Source organism: Crocodylus siamensis, unplaced genomic scaffold (assembly GCF_052110815.1).
Source record: "Crocodylus siamensis isolate JL-2025a unplaced genomic scaffold, ASM5211081v1 HiC_scaffold_16, whole genome shotgun sequence".
Classification (NCBI taxonomy): Eukaryota; Metazoa; Chordata; order Crocodylia; family Crocodylidae; genus Crocodylus; species Crocodylus siamensis.
Window position 1 is genome coordinate 1,981,264 of NW_028324426.1, and position 19,704 is coordinate 2,000,967.

The window sequence follows — 19,704 nt, forward strand, 5'->3', positions numbered from 1 at the left end:
ATTCACTTGCCTGGGTTCACCTGGTGGCTGCAAGGCACCATTTGCTTGCATTGGGTTGACCTGGTGGCTGCAAGGCCCCATTAGGCTTGCCTGGGGTTGACCTGGTGGCTGCAAGGCCCCATTCGCTTGTAGGGGTTGACCTGGTGGCTGCAAGGCCCTATTCGCTTCCCTGGGGTTGACCTGGTGGCTGCAAGGCCCCATTCGCTTGCAATTGGGTTGACCTGGTGGCTGCAAGGCCCCATTCACTTGGCTGGGGTTGACCTGGTGGCTGCAAGGCCCCATTCGCTTGCATTGGGTTGACGTGGTGGCTGCAAGGCCCCATTCGCTTGCCTGGGTTGACCTGGTGGCTGCAAGGCCCCATTCACTTGCAGGGGTTGACCTGGTGGCTGCAAGGCCCCATTCGCTTGCCTTGGGTTGACCTGGTGTCTGCAAGGCCCCATTCACTTACCTGGGTTTGACCTGGTGGCTGCAAGGCCCCATTCACTTGCCTGGGGTTGACCTGGTGGCTGCAAGGCCCCATTCGCTTACCTGGGGTTGACCTGGTGTCTGCAAGGCCCCATTCTCTTGCCGGGGGTTGCCCTGGTGGCTGCAAGGCCCCATTCGCTTGCCTGGGGTTGACCTGGTGGCTGCAAGGCCCCATTCGCATTGCTGGGTTGACCTGGTGGCTGCAGGCCCCATTCGCTTGCCTGGGGTTGACCTGGTGGCTGTAAGGCCCCATTCGCTTGCCTGGCTTTGAGCTGGTGTCTGCAAGGCCCCATTGGCTACAAGGCCCATTTGCATTGGGGTTGACCTGGTGGCTGCAAGGCCCCATTCGCTTACCTGGGGTTGACCTGGTGGCTGCAAGGCCCCATTCGCTTGCCTGGGGTTAACCTGGTGGCTGCAAGGCCCCATTCGCTTGCCTGGGGTGGACCTGGTGGCTGCAAGGCCGCATTCGCTTAACTGGGTTGACCTGGTGGCTGCAAGGCCCTATTCAGTTGCAGGGGTTGACCTGGTGGATGCAAGGCCCCATTCACTTACCTGGGTTTGACCTGGTGGCTGCATAGGGGCCCATAGGCTTACAGGGGTTGACCTGGTGGCTGCAAGGCCCCATTCGCTTACCTGGGGTTGACCTGGTGGTGCCAGGCCCCATTCACCTGGTGGGTGCCTGCAAGGCCCCATTCACTTATTTGGGTTCACCTGGTGGCTGCAAGGCCCCATTCGGCTTGCAGGGGGTTGACCTGGTGTCTGCAAGGCCCCATTCGCTTGCCTGGGTTGACCTGGTGGCTGCAAGGCCCCATTCGCTTGCATTGGGTTGACCTGGTGTCTGCAAGGCCCCATTCACTTACCTGGGGTTGACCTGGTGGCTGCAAGGCCCCATTCAATTGCCTGGGGTTGACCTGGTGGCTGCAAGGCCCCATTGTAGGCTTGCTGGGGTTGACCTGGTGGCTACAAGGCCCCATTCGCTTAAATGGGGTTGACCTGGTGGCTGCAAGGCCCCATTCGATTACCTGGGGTTTACCTGGTGGCTGCCAGGCCCCATAGGCTTGCCTGGGGTTGACCTGGTGGCTGCAAGGCCCCATTCGCTTACCTGGGGTTGACCAGGTGGCTGCAAGGCCCCATTCGCTTGCCTGGGTTGACCTGTTGGCTGAAAGGCCCCATTCGCTTGCCTACCCTGGTGGCTGGAAGGCCCCATTCGCTTGTAGGGGGTTGACCTGGTGGCTGCAAGGCCCCATTCACTTGCCTGGGTTTGACCTGGTGGCTGCAAGGCCCCATTCGCTTGCAGGGGTTGACCTGGTGGCTAGAAGGCCCCATTCACTTGCCTTGGGTTGACCTGGTGTGTGCAAGGCCCCATTCGCTTCCTGGGGTTGACCTGGTGGCTGCAAGCCCCATTCGCTTGGCAGGGGTTGACCTGGTGGCTGCAAGGCCACCATTCGCTTCCCTGGGTTGACCTGGTGGCTGCAAGGCCCCATTCTCTTCCCTGGGGTTGACCTGGTGGCTGCAAGGCCCCATTCGCTTACCTAGGGGTTGACCTGGTGGCTGCAAGGCCCCATTCGCTTGCATGGGGTTGACCTAGTGGTCTGCAAGGCCCCATAGGCTTGCATTAGGGTTGACCTGGTGGCTGGAAGGCCCCATTCGCTTGCCTGGGGTTGACCTGGTGTCTGCAAGGCCCCATTCGCTTGCCTGGGGTTGACGTGGTGGCTGCAATGCCCCATTCAGTTACCTGGGGTTGACCTGGTGGCTGCAAGGCCCTATTCGCTTCCCGGGGTTCACCTGTTGGCTGAAGGCCCCATTCGCTTACCTGCGGTTGACCTGGTGTCTGCAAGGCCCCATTCGCTTTCCTGGGTTGACCTGGTGGCTGCAAGGCCCCATTCACTTGCCTGGGGTTGACCTGGTGGATGCAAGGACCCATTCGCTTGCCTGGGGTTGACCAGGTGTCTGCAAGGCCCCATTCTCTTTCCGCCCTCATCACTGCAAGGCCGCATTCGCTTGCCTGGGGTTGACGTGCGCTCCAAAAGTCCCCTTAGGCATGGCTGGGGTTGACCTGACCTGATTGGCCCCATTCGCTTGCCTGGGTTGACCTGGTGGCTGTAAGGCCCCATTCGCTTGCATTGGTTTGACCTGGTGGCTGTAAGGCTCCATTCAGGCTTGCCTGGGGTGACCTGGTGGCTGCAAGGCCCCATTCGCTTTCCTGGGGTTGACCTGGTGGCTGCAAGGCCCCATTCGCTTACTTGGGGTTGACCTGGTGGTTGCCAGGCCCCATGTCGCTTGCCTGGGGTTGACCTGGTGGCTGCAAGGCCCCATTCGCTTACATGGGATGACCTGGTGGCTGCAAGGCCCCGTAGGCTTGCATGGGGTTACACCTGGTGGCTGCAAGGCCCATAATCACTTGCATTGGGTTGACCTGGTCTCTGCAAGGCCCCATTGCCTTACCTGGGGTATACCTGGTGGCTGCAGGTCCCCACAGGCTTACAGGGGGTCGACGTGGTGGCTGCAAGGCCCCAGTCGCATACCTGGGGTTGACCTCGTGACTGCCAGGCCCCATTCACTTACCTGGGGATAATCTGGTGCCTGCAAGTCCCCATTTGCTTCATTTGGGTATACCTGGTGGATTCAAGGCCCCATGGGCTTGGCTGTGGTTGACCTGGTGGCTGCAAGGCCCCATTCGCTTGCATTGGGTTGACCTAGTGTCTGCAAGGCCCCATTGACTTGTATTGCGTTGAACTGGTTTGAGCAAGGCTCCATTCGTTTACATGGGGTTGACCTGGTGGCTGCAACGCCCCATCCAATTCTACCGGGTTGACCTGGTGGCTGCAAGGCCCCATTCAGTTGCCTGGGGTTGACATGGTGGCTACAAGGCCCCATTCGCTTAAATGGGGTTCACCTGGTGGCTGCAAGGCCCCATTCACTTACCTGGGGTTTACCCTGGGGCTGTAGGGCCCCATAGGCTTGCATGGGGTTGACCTGGTGTCCGCAAGGCCCCATTCGCTTACCTGGGGTTGACCAGCTGGCTGCAAGGCGCCATTCGCTTGCATTGGGTTGACCTGTTGGCTAAAAGGCCCCATTCGCTTGCCTACGGTTGACCTGGTGTCTGCAAGGCCCCATTGAGTTACCTGGGTTTGACCTGGTGGCTGCAAGGCCCCATTCAGTTCCCTGGGGTTGACCTGGTGGCTGCAAGGCCCCATTCGCTTCCAGGGGTGGACCTGTTGGCTAGAAGGCCCCATTCACTTACCTGGGGTTGACCTGGTGTCTGCAAGGCCCCATTCGCTTTCCTGGGGTTGACCTGGTGGCTGCAAGTCCCCATTCACTTGGCTGGGGTTGACCTAGTGGATGTAAGGACACATTCGCTTCCGTGGGGTTGACCTGGTGGGTGCAAAGCCCCATTCTCTTTCCGGGGATTGCCCTCGTCACTTCAAGGCCTCATTCGCTTGCCTGGGGTTGACCTGCGGGCTGTAAGGCCCCATTCGCTTGCATTGGTTTGAGCTGGTGTCTGCAAGGCTCCGTAGGCTTGCTTGGGGTTGACATGGGGGCTACAAGGCCCCATTCGCTTGCCTGGGGTTGAACTGGTGGCTGCAAGGCCCCATTCACTTGCATTGGGTTGACCTGGTGCCTGCAATGCCCCGTAGGCTTGCCTGAGTTACTCGTGGTGGCTGCAAGGTCCCATTCGCTAGCATGGGTTTGACATGGTGGATGCAAGGCCCCATTCGCTTGCCTGGGGTTGACATGGTGGCTGCAGGGCCCCATAGGCTTGCAGGGGGTTGACCTGGTGTCTGCCAGCCCCATTCGCTTGCCTGGGGTTGACCTGGTCTCTGCAAGGCCCCATTCGCTTACCTGGGGTGGACCTGGTTGTTGCAAGGCGCCATTCTCTTGCATTGGGCTGACCTGGTGGCTGCAAGGCCCCGTTCACTTGCATTGGGTTGACCTGGTGTCTGCAAGGCCCCATTCACTTACCTGGGGTTGATCTTGTGGCTGCAAGGCCCCATTCGCTTACAGAGGTTTGACCTGGTGTCTGCAAGGCCCCATTCGCTTACCTGGGGTTGACCTGGTGTATGCAAGGCCCATTTGCTTACCTTGGGTTGACCTGGTGGCTGCAAGGCCCCTTTCACTTACGTGGAGTTCACCTGGTGGCTGCAGGGCCCCATAGGCTTGCGGGGGGTTGACCTTGTGTCTGCAATGACCCATTCGCTTACCTGGGGTTGACCTGGTGGCTCCAAGGACACATTCACTTGCCTGGGGTTGACCTGATGGCTGCAAGGCCCCATTCACTTGCAGGGGTTGATCTGGCGGCTGCAAGGCCACATTCGCTTGCCTGGGGGTGACCTGGTGGCCTCAAGGCCGCGTTCTCTTGCGTTGGGTTGACCTGGTGTCTGCAAGCCCCACTCGCTTCCCTGGGGTTGACCTGAAGTCCGCAAGGCCCCATTCACTTACCTGGGGCGGACCTGGTGGTTGCAAGGCCCCATTCACTTACATTGGGTTGACCTGGTGGCTGCAAGCCCCTTTCACTTGAACTGGGTTGACCTGGTGTCTGCAAGACCCCATTTACTTCCTGGGGTTGACCTGGTGGTTTCAAGGCCATATTCACTTGCAGGGGTTGACCTGGTGGCTGGAAGGCCCCATTTGCTTGCCTGGGGTTGACATGGTGTCTGCAAGGCCCCATTCACTCTACCTGGTGTTGATCCGGTGTCTGCAAGGCCCCATGCGCTTAGAGAGGTTTGACCTGGTGTCTGCAAGGCCCCATTCCCTTTACCTGGGGTTCACCTGGTGGTTGGAAGGCCCCATTCACTTGCCTGGGATTGACCTAGTGGATGCCAGGCCCGATTCGCTTGCCTGGGGTTGACGTGGGCTCCAAAAGTCCCCTTAGGCATGCCTGTGGGTCACCTTGTGGCTGCAGGGCCCCATTAGCATACCTTGGGTTTTCCTTGTGGCTGCCAGGCCCCATCCGCTTACCTGGGTATAACCTGCTGGCTGCAAGGCCCCATTCACTTCAATTGGGTTCACCTTGTGGCTGTAAGGCCACATTCGCTTGCCAGTGGTTGACCTGGTGGCTGCAAGGCCCCTTTCGCTTGCCTGGGGTTGAAGTGGTGTCTGAAAGGCCCCATTTGCTTGGCTGGGGTTGACCGGGTGGCTGAAAGCACCCTTTCACTTGCATTGGGTTGACCTGGTGGCTGGAAGGCCCCTTTCCCTTCCATTAGGTTGACCTGGTGTCTCCAAGGCCCCGTAGGCTTGTCTGCGGTTTACCTGGTGCCTGCAAGGCCCAATTCATTTGCATTGTTTTAACCTGGTGGCTGCCAGGCCCCATTCAATTGCATTGGGTTGACATGGTTTCCGCAAGGCACCTTAGGCTTGCAGGGGGTTGACCTGGTGGCTGCAATGCCCCATTACCTTTCCCGGGGTTGACCTGGTGGCTGCAAGGCCCAATTCACTTCCCTGGGTTTGACCTGGTGGCTGCAAGGCCCCATTCACTTGCATTAGGTTGACCTGGTGTCTCCAAGGCCCCGTAGGCTTGCCTGCGGTTGACCTGGTGCCTGCAAGGCTCAATTCATTTGCATTGGCTTAACCTGGTGGCTGCCAGGCCCCATTCGATTGCATTGGGTTGACATGGTTTCCGCAAGGCACCGTAGGCTTGCAGGGGGTTTACCTGGTGGCTGCAATGCCCCATTACCTTTCCCGGCGTTGACCTGGTGGCTGCAAGGCCCAATTCACTTCCCTGGGTTTGACCTGGTGGCTGCAAGGCCCCGTTCACTTGCATTGGGTTGACATGTTGTCTGAAAGGGCCCATTCACTCTACCTGGGGTTTACCTGGTGTCTGCAGGGCCCCATAGGCTTGCAGGGGGTATACCTGGTGGCTGCAAGGCCCCGTTCGCTTGCCTGGGGTTATCCTTGTGGCTGCAAGGCCCCATTCGCTTGCAATGGGTTGACCTGGTGGCTGCGAGGCCCCGTAGGCTTGCCTGAGTTACACCTGGTGTCTGGAAGGCACGATTAGCCTCCCTGGCATTGACGTGTTGGCTGCAAGGCCCCATTCACTTGCAGGGGTTGACCTGGTGGCTGCAAGGCCCCATTCGCTTGAAGGGGGTTGAGCGGGTGGCTGCAAGGCGACATTCGCATCCCTGGGGTTGACCTGGTGGCTGCAAGGCCCCATGCGCTTGCCTCTGGTGGACTTGGTGGCTGCAATGCCGCATTCACTTACCTGGGTTTCACCTGGTGGCTGCAGGGCCCCATAGGCTTGCAGGGGTTTGACCTGGTGGCTGCCAGGCCCCATCCGCATACCTGGGTATAACCTGCTGGATGCAAGGCCCCATTCCCTTCAATTGGGTTGACCTTGTGGCTGCAAGGCCCATTCACTTGGCTGGGGTAGACCTGGTGGCTGCAAGGCCCCATTCGACTTACCTGGGGTTGATCTGGTGGCTGCAAGGCCCAATTCACTTAGCCAGGCCCCATCCGCTTACCTGGGTTGACCTGCTGCCTGGAAGGCCCCATTCACTTCACCTGGTGGCTGCAAGGCCCCATTCATTTACCTGGGGTTGACCTGGTGGCTGCAAGTCCCCGTTCGCTTAAATGGGGTTGACCTGGTGGCTGCAAGGGCCCATTCGATTCCTTGGGGTCGACCTGGTGGCTGCAAGGCAAAATTCGCTTGCAGGGGGTTGATCTGGTGGCTGCAAGGCCCAATTCACTTAGCTGGGGTTGACCCGGTGGCTGCAGCGCCCCATTCCCTTCCAGTGGGTTGACTTGGTGGCTGCAAGGCCCCATTCGGTTGGCCTGGGGTTGACCTTGGCTGCAAGGCCCCATTGGCTTACCTGGGGTTGACCTGGGCACAAACTTGCTGCCTCCCGGAGTTTCACTCCCAAAGAACCACCGGGAGTGCGGACACAGGACCCACACAAACCCCCAGGTGTTTAAGCCTCCATCAAGTGCCCCCACCAGAGCTTAAGCCTCCAATGAGTGCCCCCCGCACCTGGGCCAGGCCCCATTTGCTTGCCTGGGGTTGACCTGGTGGCTGCAAGGACCCATTCACTTGTTATGGGTTGACCTGGTGGCTGCAAGGCCCCATTCGCTTGCATTGGGTTGACCTGGTGGCTTCAACGCACCATTCGCTTGCCCGGGGTTGTCCTGGCGGGTGCAAGGCCGCATTCGCTTACCTGGGGTTGACCCGGCGGCTGCAAGGCGCCATTCGCTTGCATTGGGTTGACCTGGTGTCTTCAAGGCTCCATTTAGTTGCCTGGGGTTCACCTGGGGGCTGCAAGGTCCCATTCGCTTACCTGGGGTTGACCTGGTGGCTGCAAGGCTCCATTCGCTTGAATGGGGTTGACCTGGTGTCTGCAAGGCCCTGTAGGCTTTAATGCTTTTCACTTCCTCTACACTGCACGGTTCGCTTGCCTGGGGTTGAGTGGCTGAAAAGTTCCCCTTAGGCCCTGGGGTTGGCCTAGGGCCCCATAGGCTTGCAGGGGTTGACCTGGTGGCTGCAAGGCCCCATTCGCTTGCCTGGGGTGACCTGGGGGCTGACCTGGGTTAACCTGGTGTCTGCAAGGCCCCATTCGCTTGCCTGGAGTTTCACCTGGTGGTTGCAAGGCCCCATTCACTTGGGGTTGACCTGGTGTCTGCAAGGCCCCATTCGCTTGCCTGGGGTTGACCTGGTGGCTGCAAGGCCCCATTCGCTTGGCCCCATTCTCTTGGGTTGACCTGGTGGCTGCAAGGCCCCATTCGATTCCTGGTGGCTTCAAGGCCCCATTCGCTTGCCTGGGGTTGACCTGGTGGCTGCAAGGCCCCATTCGCTTGCCTGGGGTTGACCTGGTGGCTGCAAGGCCCCATTCACTTACCTGGGGTTGACCTGGTGGCTGCAAGGCCCCATTGGCTTGCAGGGGGTTGACCTGGTGGCTGCAAGGCCCCATTCGCTTACCTGGTTGACCTGGTGGCTGCAAGGCCCCATAGGCTTGCAGGGGGTTGACCTGGTGGCTGCAAGGCCCCATTCGCTTCCCTGGGCTTGACCTGTGTGGCTGCAAGGCCCCATTCGCTTACCTGGGGTGGACCTGGTGGCTGCAGGGTTCTGCTGTAGGCTTGCAGGGGGTGACCTGGTGGCTGCAAGGCCCCATTTGCTTGCCTGGGGTTAACCTGGTGGAAGCAAGGCCCCATTCACTTGCCTGTGGTGGAGCTCTTTTCTGCAAGGCCCCATTCGCTTGCATAGGGTTGACCTGGTGGCTGCAAGGCCCCATTCGCTTGCCTGGGGTTGACCTGGTGGCTGCAAGGCCCCATTCGCTTGCCTGGGGTTGACCTGGTGGCTGCAAGGCCCCATTCGCTTTCCTGGGGTTGACCTGGTGGCTGCAAGGCCCCATTCGCTTTCCTGGGGTTCACCTGGTGGCTGCAAGGCCCCATTCAGGGGTTGACCTGGTGGCTACAGGTCCCCATAGGCTTGCAGGGGGTTGACCTGGTGGCTGCAAGGCCCCATTCGCTTGCCCAGGGGTTAACCTAGTGCTGCAAGGCCCCATTCACTTGCCTTCGGTGTTCCTGGTGCCTGCAAGGCCCCATTCGGTTGCAGGTGGTTGCCCTGGTGGCTGCAAGGCCCCATTCACTTGCCAGGAGTTGACCTGGTGGCTGCAAGGCCCCATTCACTTACCTAGGGTTGACCTGGTGGCTGCAAGGCCCCATTCACTTGCCTTGGGTTGACCTGGTGGCTGCAACGCCCCATTCGCTTGTATTGGGTTGACCTGGTGGCTGCAAGGCCCCGTTCGCTTGCCTGGGTTTCACTTGCTGGCTGCAAGGCCCCATTCACTTGCCTGGGGTTGACCTGGTCGCTGCAACGCCACATTCTCTTGCCTGGGCTTGACCTGGGCTCCAAAGTCCCCCTAGGCATGCCTGGGGTTGACCTGGTGCCCAGACTTGCTGCCGTCCAGGGCTTCACTGCCTAACAAGCAGCGGGAGTGCGGACGCAGGACCCACACAAACCGCCAGGGGTTTAAGCCTCCATCAATTGCACCCCCCACCCGGGCTTAAGCCTCCAAGGAGTGCCCCCCTGCACCTGGGCAAGGCCCCATTCATTTGCCTGGGGTTGACCTGGTGGCTGCAAGGCCCCATTCACTTCCCTGGGGTTGAACTCGTGGCTGCAGGGCCCCATAGGCTTGCCGGGGTTTGACCTGGTGGCTGCAAGGCCCCATTCACTTACCTGGGGTTGACCTGGTGGCTGCAAGGCCCGCAGGCTTGCTTGGGGTTGACCTGGTGTCTGCAAGGCCCGATTCGCTTAAATGGGGTTGACCTGGTTGATGCAAGGCCCCATTCTATTACTTGGGGTTGACCTGGTGGCTGCAAGGCTCCATTCGCTTGCAGGGGTTAACCTGGTGGCTGCAAGGTGCCATTCGCTTCCACTGGGTTGACCTGGTGTCTGCAAGGTCCCATTCTCTTACCTGGGGTTCACCTGGTGGCTGCAGGGCCCGATAGGCTTGCAGGGGGTTGACCTGGTGGGTTGAAGGCCCCATTCGCTTGCAGGCATTGACCTCTTGGCTGCAAGGCCCCATTAACTTACCTGGGGTGGAGCCGGTGGCTCCAAGGCCGCATTCACTTGGATTGGGTTTACCTCATGGCTGCAGGGACCCTTTCGCTTACCTGGGTTTGACCTGGTGTCAGCAAGGCCCCATTAGCTTACCTGGGGTTGACCTGGTGGCTGCATGTCCCCATTCGCTTGCCTCATGTTAGCCTGGTGGATGCAAGGCCCAATTCGCTTGGATTGGGTTGACCTGGTGCCTGCAAGGCCCTGTTCGCTTGCTAGGGTTACAACTAGAGGCTGCAAGGCGCCATTCACTATCCTGGGGTGGACCTGGTGGCTGCAAGGCCACATTCGCTTCCGTGGGCTTGACCTGTTGGCTGCAAAGCCCCATTCGCTTACCTGGGGTGGACCTGGTGGCTGCAGGGTGGTGTAGGCTTGCAGGGGGTTGACCTGGTGGCTGCAAGGCCCCATTTGCTTGCCTGGGGTTAACCTGGTGGAAGCAAGGCCCCTTTCACTTGCCTGTGGTGGAGCTCTTTTCTGCAAGGCCCCATTCGCTTAACTAGGGTTGACCTGTTGGCTGCAAGGCCCCATTCGCTTGCTGGGGGTTGACCTGGTGGCTGCAAGGCCCCATTCGCTTGCCTGGGGTTGACCTGGTGGCTGCAAGGCCCCATTCGCTTGTATTGGGTTGACCTGGTGGCTGCCAGGCCACATTCGCTTTCCTGGGGTTGACCTGGTGGCTGCAAGGCCCCATTCTCTGCCTGGGGTTCACCTGGTGGCTACAGGTCCCATAGGCTTGCAGGGGGTTGACCTGGTGGCTGCAAGGCCCCATTCGCTTGCCCAGGTTTAACCTAGTGCATGGAAGGCCCCATTCACTTGCCTTCGGTGTTCCTGGTGCCTGCAAGGCCCCATTTGGTTGCAGGTGGTTGAACTGGTGGCTGGAAGGCCCCATTCACTTGCCAGGGGTGGACCTGGTGGCTGCAAGGCCCCATTCACTTACCTAGGGTTGACCTGGTGGCTGCAAGGCCCGATTCATTTGCATTGGGTTGACCTGGTGTCTGCAAGGCCCCGTAGGCTTGTTTGGGGTTGACCTGGTGGCTGGAAGGCCCCATTCACTTCTCTGGGTTTCACCTGTGGCTACAGGGCCACATTCCTTGACCCGGGGTTGACCTGGTGTCTGCAACGCCCCATTCAGTTGCATTGGGTTGACGTGGTGTCTCCAAGGCCCCGTAGGCTTGCCTGGGGTTGACCTGGTGGCTGCAAGGCCCCATTCACTTCCATTGGGTTGACCCCGTGTCTGCAAGGCCCCATTCCCTTACCCTGGGTTTACCTGGTTGCTGCAAGGCCCCATTCACTTGCATTGGGTTGACCTGGTGTCCGCAAGGCCCTGTAGGCCTGCCTGGGGTTGACCTGGTGTCTGCAAGGCCCCTTAGGCTTGCCTGTGTTACACCTGGTGGCTTCAAGGCCCCATTCGCTTGCATTGGGTTGACCTGGTGTCTGGAAGGCCCATAGGCTTGGTTGGGGTTGACCTGGTGGCTGCAAGGCCCCATTCGCTTACCTGGGGTTGACCTGGTGGCTGCAAGGCCCCATTCGCTTACCTGGGGTTGACCTGGTGGCTGCAAGGCCCCATTCGCTTGCACGGGGTTGACCTGGTGGCTGCAAGGCCCCATTCTCTTGCCTGGGGTTGACCTGGTGGCTGCAAGGCCCCATTCACTTGCCTTGGGTTGACCTGGTGGCTGCAAGGCCCCATTCGCTTACCTGGGGTTGACCTGGTGGCTGCAAGGCCCCATTCGCTTGCTTGGGGTTGACCTGGTGTCTGCAAGGCCCCATTCGCTTGCATTGGGTTGACCTGGTGGATGCAAGGCCCCATTCTATTGCCTGGGGTTGACCTGGTGGCTGCAAGGCCCCATTCGCTTGCAGGGGTTGACCTGGTGGCTGCAAGGCCCCATTCGCTTACCTGGGGTTGACCTGGTGTCTGCAAGGCCCATTCACTTCCCTGGGGTTCACCTGGTGGCTGCAGGGCCCCATAGGCTTGCAGGGGGTTGACCTGGTGGCTGCAAGGCCCCATTCGCTTGCATGGGGTTGACCTGGTGGCTGCCAAGGCCCCATTCTCTTGCCTGGGGTTGACCTGGTGGCTGCAAGGCCCCATTCACTTACCTGGGGTTGACCTGGTGGCTGCAAGGCCCATTCACTTGCATTGGGTTTACCTGGTGGCTGCAGGGCCCCATTTCGCTTACCTGGGGCTTGACCTGGTGGCTGCAAGGCCCCATTCGCTTACCTGGGGTTGACCTGGTGGCTGCAGGGCCCCATTCGCTTGCCTGGGGTTGACCTGGTGGCTGCAAGGCCCCATTCGCTTGGACCTGGGGTTGACCTGGTGGCTGCAAGGCCCTGTAGGCTTGCCTGGGTTACAACTGGTGGCTGCAAGGCCCCATTCACTTGCTGGGGTGACCTGGTGGCTGCAAGGCCCCATTCGCTTCCGGGGGTTGACCTGGTGGCTGCAAGGCCCCATTCGCTTACCTGGGGTTGACCTGGTGGCTGCAGGGCCCTATAGGCTTGCAGGGGGTTGACCTGGTGGCTGCAAGGCCCCATTTGCTTGCTGGGGTTAACCTGGTGGAAGCAAGGCCCCTTTCACTTGCCTGGGGTTGACCTGGTGGCTGCAAGGCCCCATTCGCTTGAATGGGTTGACCTGGTGGCTGCAAGGCCCCATTCGCTTGCTTGGGGTTGACCTGGTGGCTGCAAGGCCCCATTCGCTTGCCTGGGGTTGACCTGGTGGCTGCAAGGCCCCATTCGCTTGCATTGGGTTGACCTGGTGGCTGCAAGGCCCCATTCGCTTTCCTGGGGTTGACCTGGTGGCTGCAAGGCCCCATTCTCTTGCCTGGGGTTCACCTGGTGGCTACAGGTCCCATAGGCTTGCAGGGGGTTGACCTGGTGGCTGCAAGGCCCCATTCGCTTGCCTGGGGTTGAACCTGGTGGCTGGAAGGCCCCATTCACTTGCATTGGTTTGACCTGGTGTCTGCAAGGCCCCATTTGCTTGCCTGGGTTGACCTGGTGGCTGCCAGGCCCCATTCACTTGCCTGGGGTTAACCTGGTGGCTGCAAGGCCCCATTCACTTGCCTTGGGTTGACCTGGTGGCTGCAAGGCCCCATTCACTTGCACTGGGTTGACCTGGTGGCTGCAAGGCCCCATTCGCTTGGATTGGGTTGACCTGGTGTCTGCAAGGCCCCATTCGCTTACCTGGGGTTGACCTGGTGGCTGCAGGCCCCATTCACTTACCTCGGGTTCACCTGGTGGCTGCAAGGCTCCATAGACTTGCATGGGGTTGACCTGGTGGCTGCCAGGCTCCATTCGCTTACCTGGGGTTGACCTGGTGGCTGCAAGGCCCCATTCACTTCGATTGGGTTGACCTGGTGGCTGCAAGGCCACATTCCCTTGCCTGGGTTGACCTGGTGGCTGCAAGGCCCCATTCACTTGCCTGGGGTTGACCTGGTGGCTGCAAGGCCCCATTGACATACCTGGGGTTCACCTGGTGCTGCAAGGCCACATTAGGCTTGCAGGGGGTTCACCTGGTGGCTTCAAGGCCCCATTCACTTGCATTGGGTTGACCTGGTGTCTGCAAGGCCCCATTCGCTTGCCTTGGGTTGACCTGGTGGCTGCAAGGCCCCATTCACTTGCCCTGGGTTCACCTGGTGGCTGCAAGGCTACATTCACTTGCCTGGGGTTGACCTGGTGGCTGCAAGGGCACATTCGCTTGCAGGGGATTTACCTGGTGGCTGCAAGGCCCCATTCGCTTGCATTGGGTTGACCTGGTGGCTGCAAGGCCCCATTCGCTTACCTGGGGTTGACCTGGTGGCTGCAAGGCCCCATTCGCTTGCCTGGGGTTGACCTGGTGGCTGCAAGGCCCCATTCACTTGCCTGGGTTGACCTGGTGGCTGCAAGGCCAATTCATGGCTTGCCTGGGGTTGACCTGGTGGCTGCAAGGCCCCATTCGCTTGATGGGGTTCACCTGGTGGCTGCAAGGCCCCATTCGCTTGCAGGGGGTTGACCTGGTGGCTGCAAGGCCCCATTCACTTGCCTGGGTTGACCTGGTGGCTGCAGGGCCCCATAGGCTTGCAGGGGGTTGACCTGGTGGCTGCAAGGCCCCATTCGCTTGCCTGGGGTTGACCTGGTGGCTGCAAGGCCCCATTCACTTGCCTGGGGTTGACCTGGTGGCTGCAAGGCCCATTCATTTGCACTGGGTTGACCTGGTGTCTGAAAGGCCCCGTAGGATTTCCTGGGGTGCACCTGGTGGCTGCAAGGCCCCATTCGCTTTCCTGGGGTTGACCTGGTGGCTGCAAGGCCCCATTCTCATGCCTGGGGTTCTCCTGGTGGCTGCAGGTCCCATAGGCTTGCAAAGGGTTGACCTGGTGGCTGCAAGGCCCCATTCGCTTGCCTGGGGTTACCTGGTGGCTACAAGACCCCATTCACTTGCCTGGGGTTCACCTGGTGGATGCAATGCCCCATTCGCTTTCCGGGGGTTGACCTGGTGGCTGCAAGGCCCCATTCGCTTGCCTGGGGTTGACCTGGTGGCTGCAAGGTTCCCCTTGACCTAGGCATACTGGGGTTTACCTGGTGGCTGCAAGGCCCCATTCCCTTGCCTTTTGACCTGGTGGCTGCAAGGCCCCACAAGGCTTGCCTGGGGTTGACCTGGTTGCTGCAAGGCCCCATTCGCTTAACTAGGGTTGACCTGGTGGCTGCAAGGCCCCATTCGCTTGCCTGGGGTTGACCTGGTGGCTGCAAGGCCCCATTCGCTTGCCTGGGGTTCACCTGGTGGCTGCAAGGCCCCATTCGCTTGCAGGGGGTTGACCTGGTGGCTACAAGGCCCCATTCGCTTACCTGGGGTTGACCTGGTGGCTGCAAGGCCCCAGTCGCTTGCCTGGGGTTGACCTGGTGGATGCAAGGGCCCCATTTGCTTGCAGGGGGTTGACCTGGTGGCTGCAAGGCCCCATTCGCTTACCTTGGGTTGACCTGGTGGGTGCAAGGCCCCATTCACTTGCCTGGGGTAGACCTGGTGGCTGCAAGGCCCCATTTGCTTGCAGGCTGGTGTCTGGGGCCCCATTGACTTGGTGCCTGCAAGGCCCCATTCACTTACCTAGGGTGGGCCTGTTGGCCTGGTGGCTGCAAGGCCCCATTCACTTACCTGGGGTTGACCTCGTGGCTGTAAGGCCATGTTCACTTGCCTGGGGTTGTCGTGGTGGCTGCAAGGCCCCATTCGCTTGCAGGGGGTGACCTGGTGGCTGTAAGCCCACTATCAATTGTCTGGGGTTCACCTGGTGTATGCAAGGCCCCATTCACTTACCTGGGGTTCACCTGGTGGCTACAGGGCCACATGCCGTGACCCGGGGTTTACCTGGTGTCTGCAACGGCCCATTCACTTGCATTGGGTTGACCCGGTGTCCGCAAGGCCCTGTAGGCCTGCCTGGGGTTGACCTGGTGTCTGCAAGGCCCCTTAGGCTTGCTTGTGTTACACCTGGAGGTTTCAAGGCCCCTTTCGCTTGCATTGGGTTGACCTCGTGTCTGGAAGGCCCAGTAGGCTTGGTTGGCGTTGACCTGGTGGCTGGAAGGCCCCACTCGCTTACGTGGGGTTCACCTGATGCCTGCAAGGCCCCATTAATATACCTGGGATTGTCCCGGTGGCTGCAGGACCCCATAGGCTTGCACGGGGTGGACCTGGTGGCTACAAGGCCCCATTCTCTTGCCCGGCGTTGACCTGGTGGCTGCAAGGCCCCATTCACTTGCAGGAATTGAGTGGTGGCTGCAAGGCCCCATTCGCTTACCTGGGTTTGAACTTGTGTCTGCAAGGCGCCATTCACTTGCATTGCGTTGACCTGGTGTCTCCAAGGCCCCGTAGGCTTGCCTGAGTTAGACCTGGTGGCTGCAAGGCTGCATTCATTTGCCTGGGGTTGACCTGCTCACTGCAAGGCCCCATGAACTTCCATTGGGTTTACCTGGTGTCTGCAAGGCCCCATTCGCTTACCTGGGGTTGACTTGGTGGCTGCAAGGCCCAATGCGCTTGCCCGGGGTTTACCTGGTGACTGTAAGGCCCCATTGGCTTGCATTGGGTTGACCTGGTGTCTTCAAGGCCCCATTCGCTTACCTGGGGTTGACTTGGTGGCTGCAAGGACCCATTCGCTTGCCTGCGGTTGACTTGGTGGCTGCAAGGCAACATTCGCTAACCTGGGGTTGACCTGTTGGCTGCAAGGCCCCATTCACTTGCATTGGGTTGACCTGGTGGCTGCAGGGCCCTATAGCTTTGCAGGGGTTTGACCTGGTGCCTGCAATGCCACATTCGCTTGCCTGGTGTTGACCTGGCGGCTGCAAGGCTGCATTCGCTAACCTGGGGTTCACCTGGTGGCTGCAAGGCCCCATTCATTACTTGGGGTTGACCTGGTGGCTGCAAGGCACCATTCGCTTAAATGGTGTTGACCTGGTGGCTGCAAGGCCCCATTTGATTTCTTGGTGTTGACCTGGTGCCTGCAAGGCCCGATTCACTTACCTGGGTTTGACCCGGTGACTCCAGGGCCCCATAGGCTTGCAGGGGGTTGTCCTGGTGGCTGCAAGGCCCCTTTCACTTGCCTTGGGTTCACATGGTGGCTGCAACGCCCCATTCGCTTGTATTGGGTTGACCTGGTGGCTGCAAGGCCCCGTTCGCTTGCCTGGGTTTCCCTTCCTGGCTGCAAGGCCCCATTCACTTGCCTGGGGTTGACCTGGTCGCTGCAACGCCACATTCTCTTGCCTGGGCTTGACCTGGGCTCCAAATGTCCCCCTAGGCATGCCTGGGGTTGACCTGGTGCCCAGACTTGCTGCCGTCCAGGGCTTCACTGCCTAACAAGCAGCGGGAGTGCGGACGCAGGACCCGCACAACCGCCAGGGGTTTAAGCCTCCATCAATTGCACCCCCCACCCGGGCTTAAGCCTCCAAGGAGTGCCCCCCTGCACCTGGGCAAGGCCCGATTCATTTGCCTGGGGTTGACCTCGTGGCTACAAGGCCCCATTTACTTCCCTGGGGTTGAACTCGTTTCTGCAGGGCCCCATAGGCTTGCCGGGGTTTGACCTGGTGGCTGCAAGGCCCCATTCACTTACCTGGGGTTGACCTGGTGGCTGCAAGGCCCCGCAGGCTTGCTTGGGGTTGACCTGGTGTCTGCAAGGCCCGATTCGCTTAAATGGGGTTGACCTGGTTGATGCAAGGCCCCATTCTATTACTTGGCGTTGACCTGGTGGCTGCAAGGCTCCATTCGCTTGCAGGGGTTAACCTGGTGGCTGCAAGGTGCCATTCGCTTCCACTGGGTTGACCTGGTGTCTGCAAGGTCCCATTCTCTTACCTGGGGTTCACCTGGTGGCTGCAGGGCCCGATAGGCTTGCAGGGGGTTGACCTGGTGGGTTGAAGGCCCCATTCGCTTGCAGGCATTGACCTCTTGGCTGCAAGGCCCCATTCACTTACCTGGGGTGGAGCCGTTGGCTCCAAGGCCCCATTCGCTTGGATTGGGTTTACCTCATGGCTGCAGGGACCCTTTCGCTTACCTGGGTTTGACCTGGTGTCAGCAAGGCCCCATTAGCTTACCTGGGGTTGAGCTCGTGGCTGTGGCTGACCTGGTGGCTGCATGTCCCCATTCGCTTGCCTCGGGTTAACCTGGTGGATGCAAGGCCCAATTCGCTTGGATTGGGTTGACCTGGTGCCTGCAAGGGCCTGTAGGCTTGCTAGAGTTACAACTAGCGGCTGCAAGGCGCCATTCACTATCCTGGGGTGGACCTGGTGGCTGCAAGGCCCCATTCGCTTACCTAGGGTTGATTAAGTGCCTTCGAGGGCCCGTAGGTTTACCTGGGTTACACCTGGGGGCTGCAAGGCCCCATTCACTTGCCTGGGGTAGACCTGGTGGCAGCAAGGCCCCATTCGCTTACTTTATGTTGACCTGGTGGCTGCAAGGACCCTTTCGCTTGCATGAGGTTGACCTGGTGGATGCAAGGGCCCATTTGCTTGCATTGGTTCACCTGATGTCCGAAAGGCACCATCCGCATACCTTGGGTGGACCTGGTGGCTGCAAGGCCCCATTCACTTACCTGGGGTAGACATGGTGGCTGCAAGGCCCTATTCCTTTGCATTGGGTTGGCCTGGTGTCTGCAAGGCCCCATTCACTTGCCTAGGGTGGACCTGTTGGCTGCAAGGCCCCATTCACTTACCTGGGGTTGACCTCGTGGCTGTAAGGCCATGTTCACTTGCCTGGGGTTGTCCTGGTGGCTGCAAGGCCCCATTCGCTTGCAGGGGGTGACCTGGTGCCTGCAAGGCCCCATTCAGCTTGCCTGGGGATTGACCTGGTGGCTGCAAGGCCCCATTTGCTTGCCCTGGTGGCTTAACCTGGTGGCTGCAAGGCCCATTCACTTGCCTGGGGTGAGACATGGTGGCTGCAAGTTCACATTCGCTTGCAGGGGATTTACCTGGTGGCTGCAAGGCCCCATTCGCTTGTATTGGGTTGACGTGGTCGCTGCACGGCCCCATTCGCTTTCCTGGCGTTGACCTGTTGGCTGCATGTCCCCATTGTCTTGCCTGGTGTTCACCTAGTGGCTGCAGGACCCATAGCCTTGCAGGGGGTGACCTGGTGGCTGCAAGGCCCCATTCGCTTACCTGGGGTTGACCTGGTGGCTGCAAGGACCCGTTAGCTTGCAGGGGATTGACCTGGTGGTTGCAAGGCCCCATTTGCTAGCCTGGGGTTAACGTGGTTGCTGCAAGGCCCCATTCGCTTGCGTGGGGTTGATCTGGTGGCTACAAGGCTACATTCACTTCCCTTGGGTTGACCTGGTGGCTGCAAGGCCACATTCGCTTGCAGGGGATTTACCTGGTGGCTGCAAGGCCCCATTCGTTTGTATTGGGTTGACCTGGGGGATGCAAGGGCCCATTCGCTTTCCTGGGGTTGACCTGTTGGCTGCAAGTCCCCATTCCCTTGCCCGGGGTTCTCCTAGTGGCTGGAGGACCCATAGTCTTGCAGGGGGTGACCTGGTGGCTACAAGGCCCCATTCGCTTACCTGGGGTTGACCTCGTGGCTGTAAGGCCTCATTCGCTTGCCTGGGGTTAACCTGGTGGCTGCAAGAGCCCATACACTTGCCTGGGGTTGACCTGGGGGATGCAAGGGCCCATTCGCTTGCATGGGGTTCACCTGGGGGATGCAAGGGCCCATTCACTTGCTTGGGGTTGACCTGGAGTCTGAAAGGCCTCAACCGCATACCTGGGGTTGACCTGGTGACTGAAAGGCCCCATTCACTTGCCTGGGGTGAGACATGGTGGCTGCAAGTTCACATTCGCTTGCAGGGGATTTACCTGGTGGCTGCAAGACTACATTCACTTGCCTTGGGTTGACATTCTGGCTGCAAGGGCACATTCGCTTGCATTGGGTTGACCTGGTGGCTGCAAGGCCCCATTCACTTACCTGGGGTTCACCTGGTGGCTGCAAGGCCCCATAGACTTGTCTGGGGTTGACCTGGTGGCTGCAAGGCCCATTCGCTTACCTGGGTTGACCCTGGTGGCTGCAAGGCCCTTTCGCTTGCCTGAGGTTGACCTGGTGGACTGCAAGGCCCATTTGCTTGCATTGGGTTCACCTGGTGGCTGAAAGGCCCCATTCGCTTACCTTGGGTTGACCTGGTGGCTGCAAGGCCCCATTCACTTACCTGGGGTTGACCTGGTGGCTGCAAGGCCCCATAGGCTTGTCATGGGGTTGACCTGGTGGCTGCAAG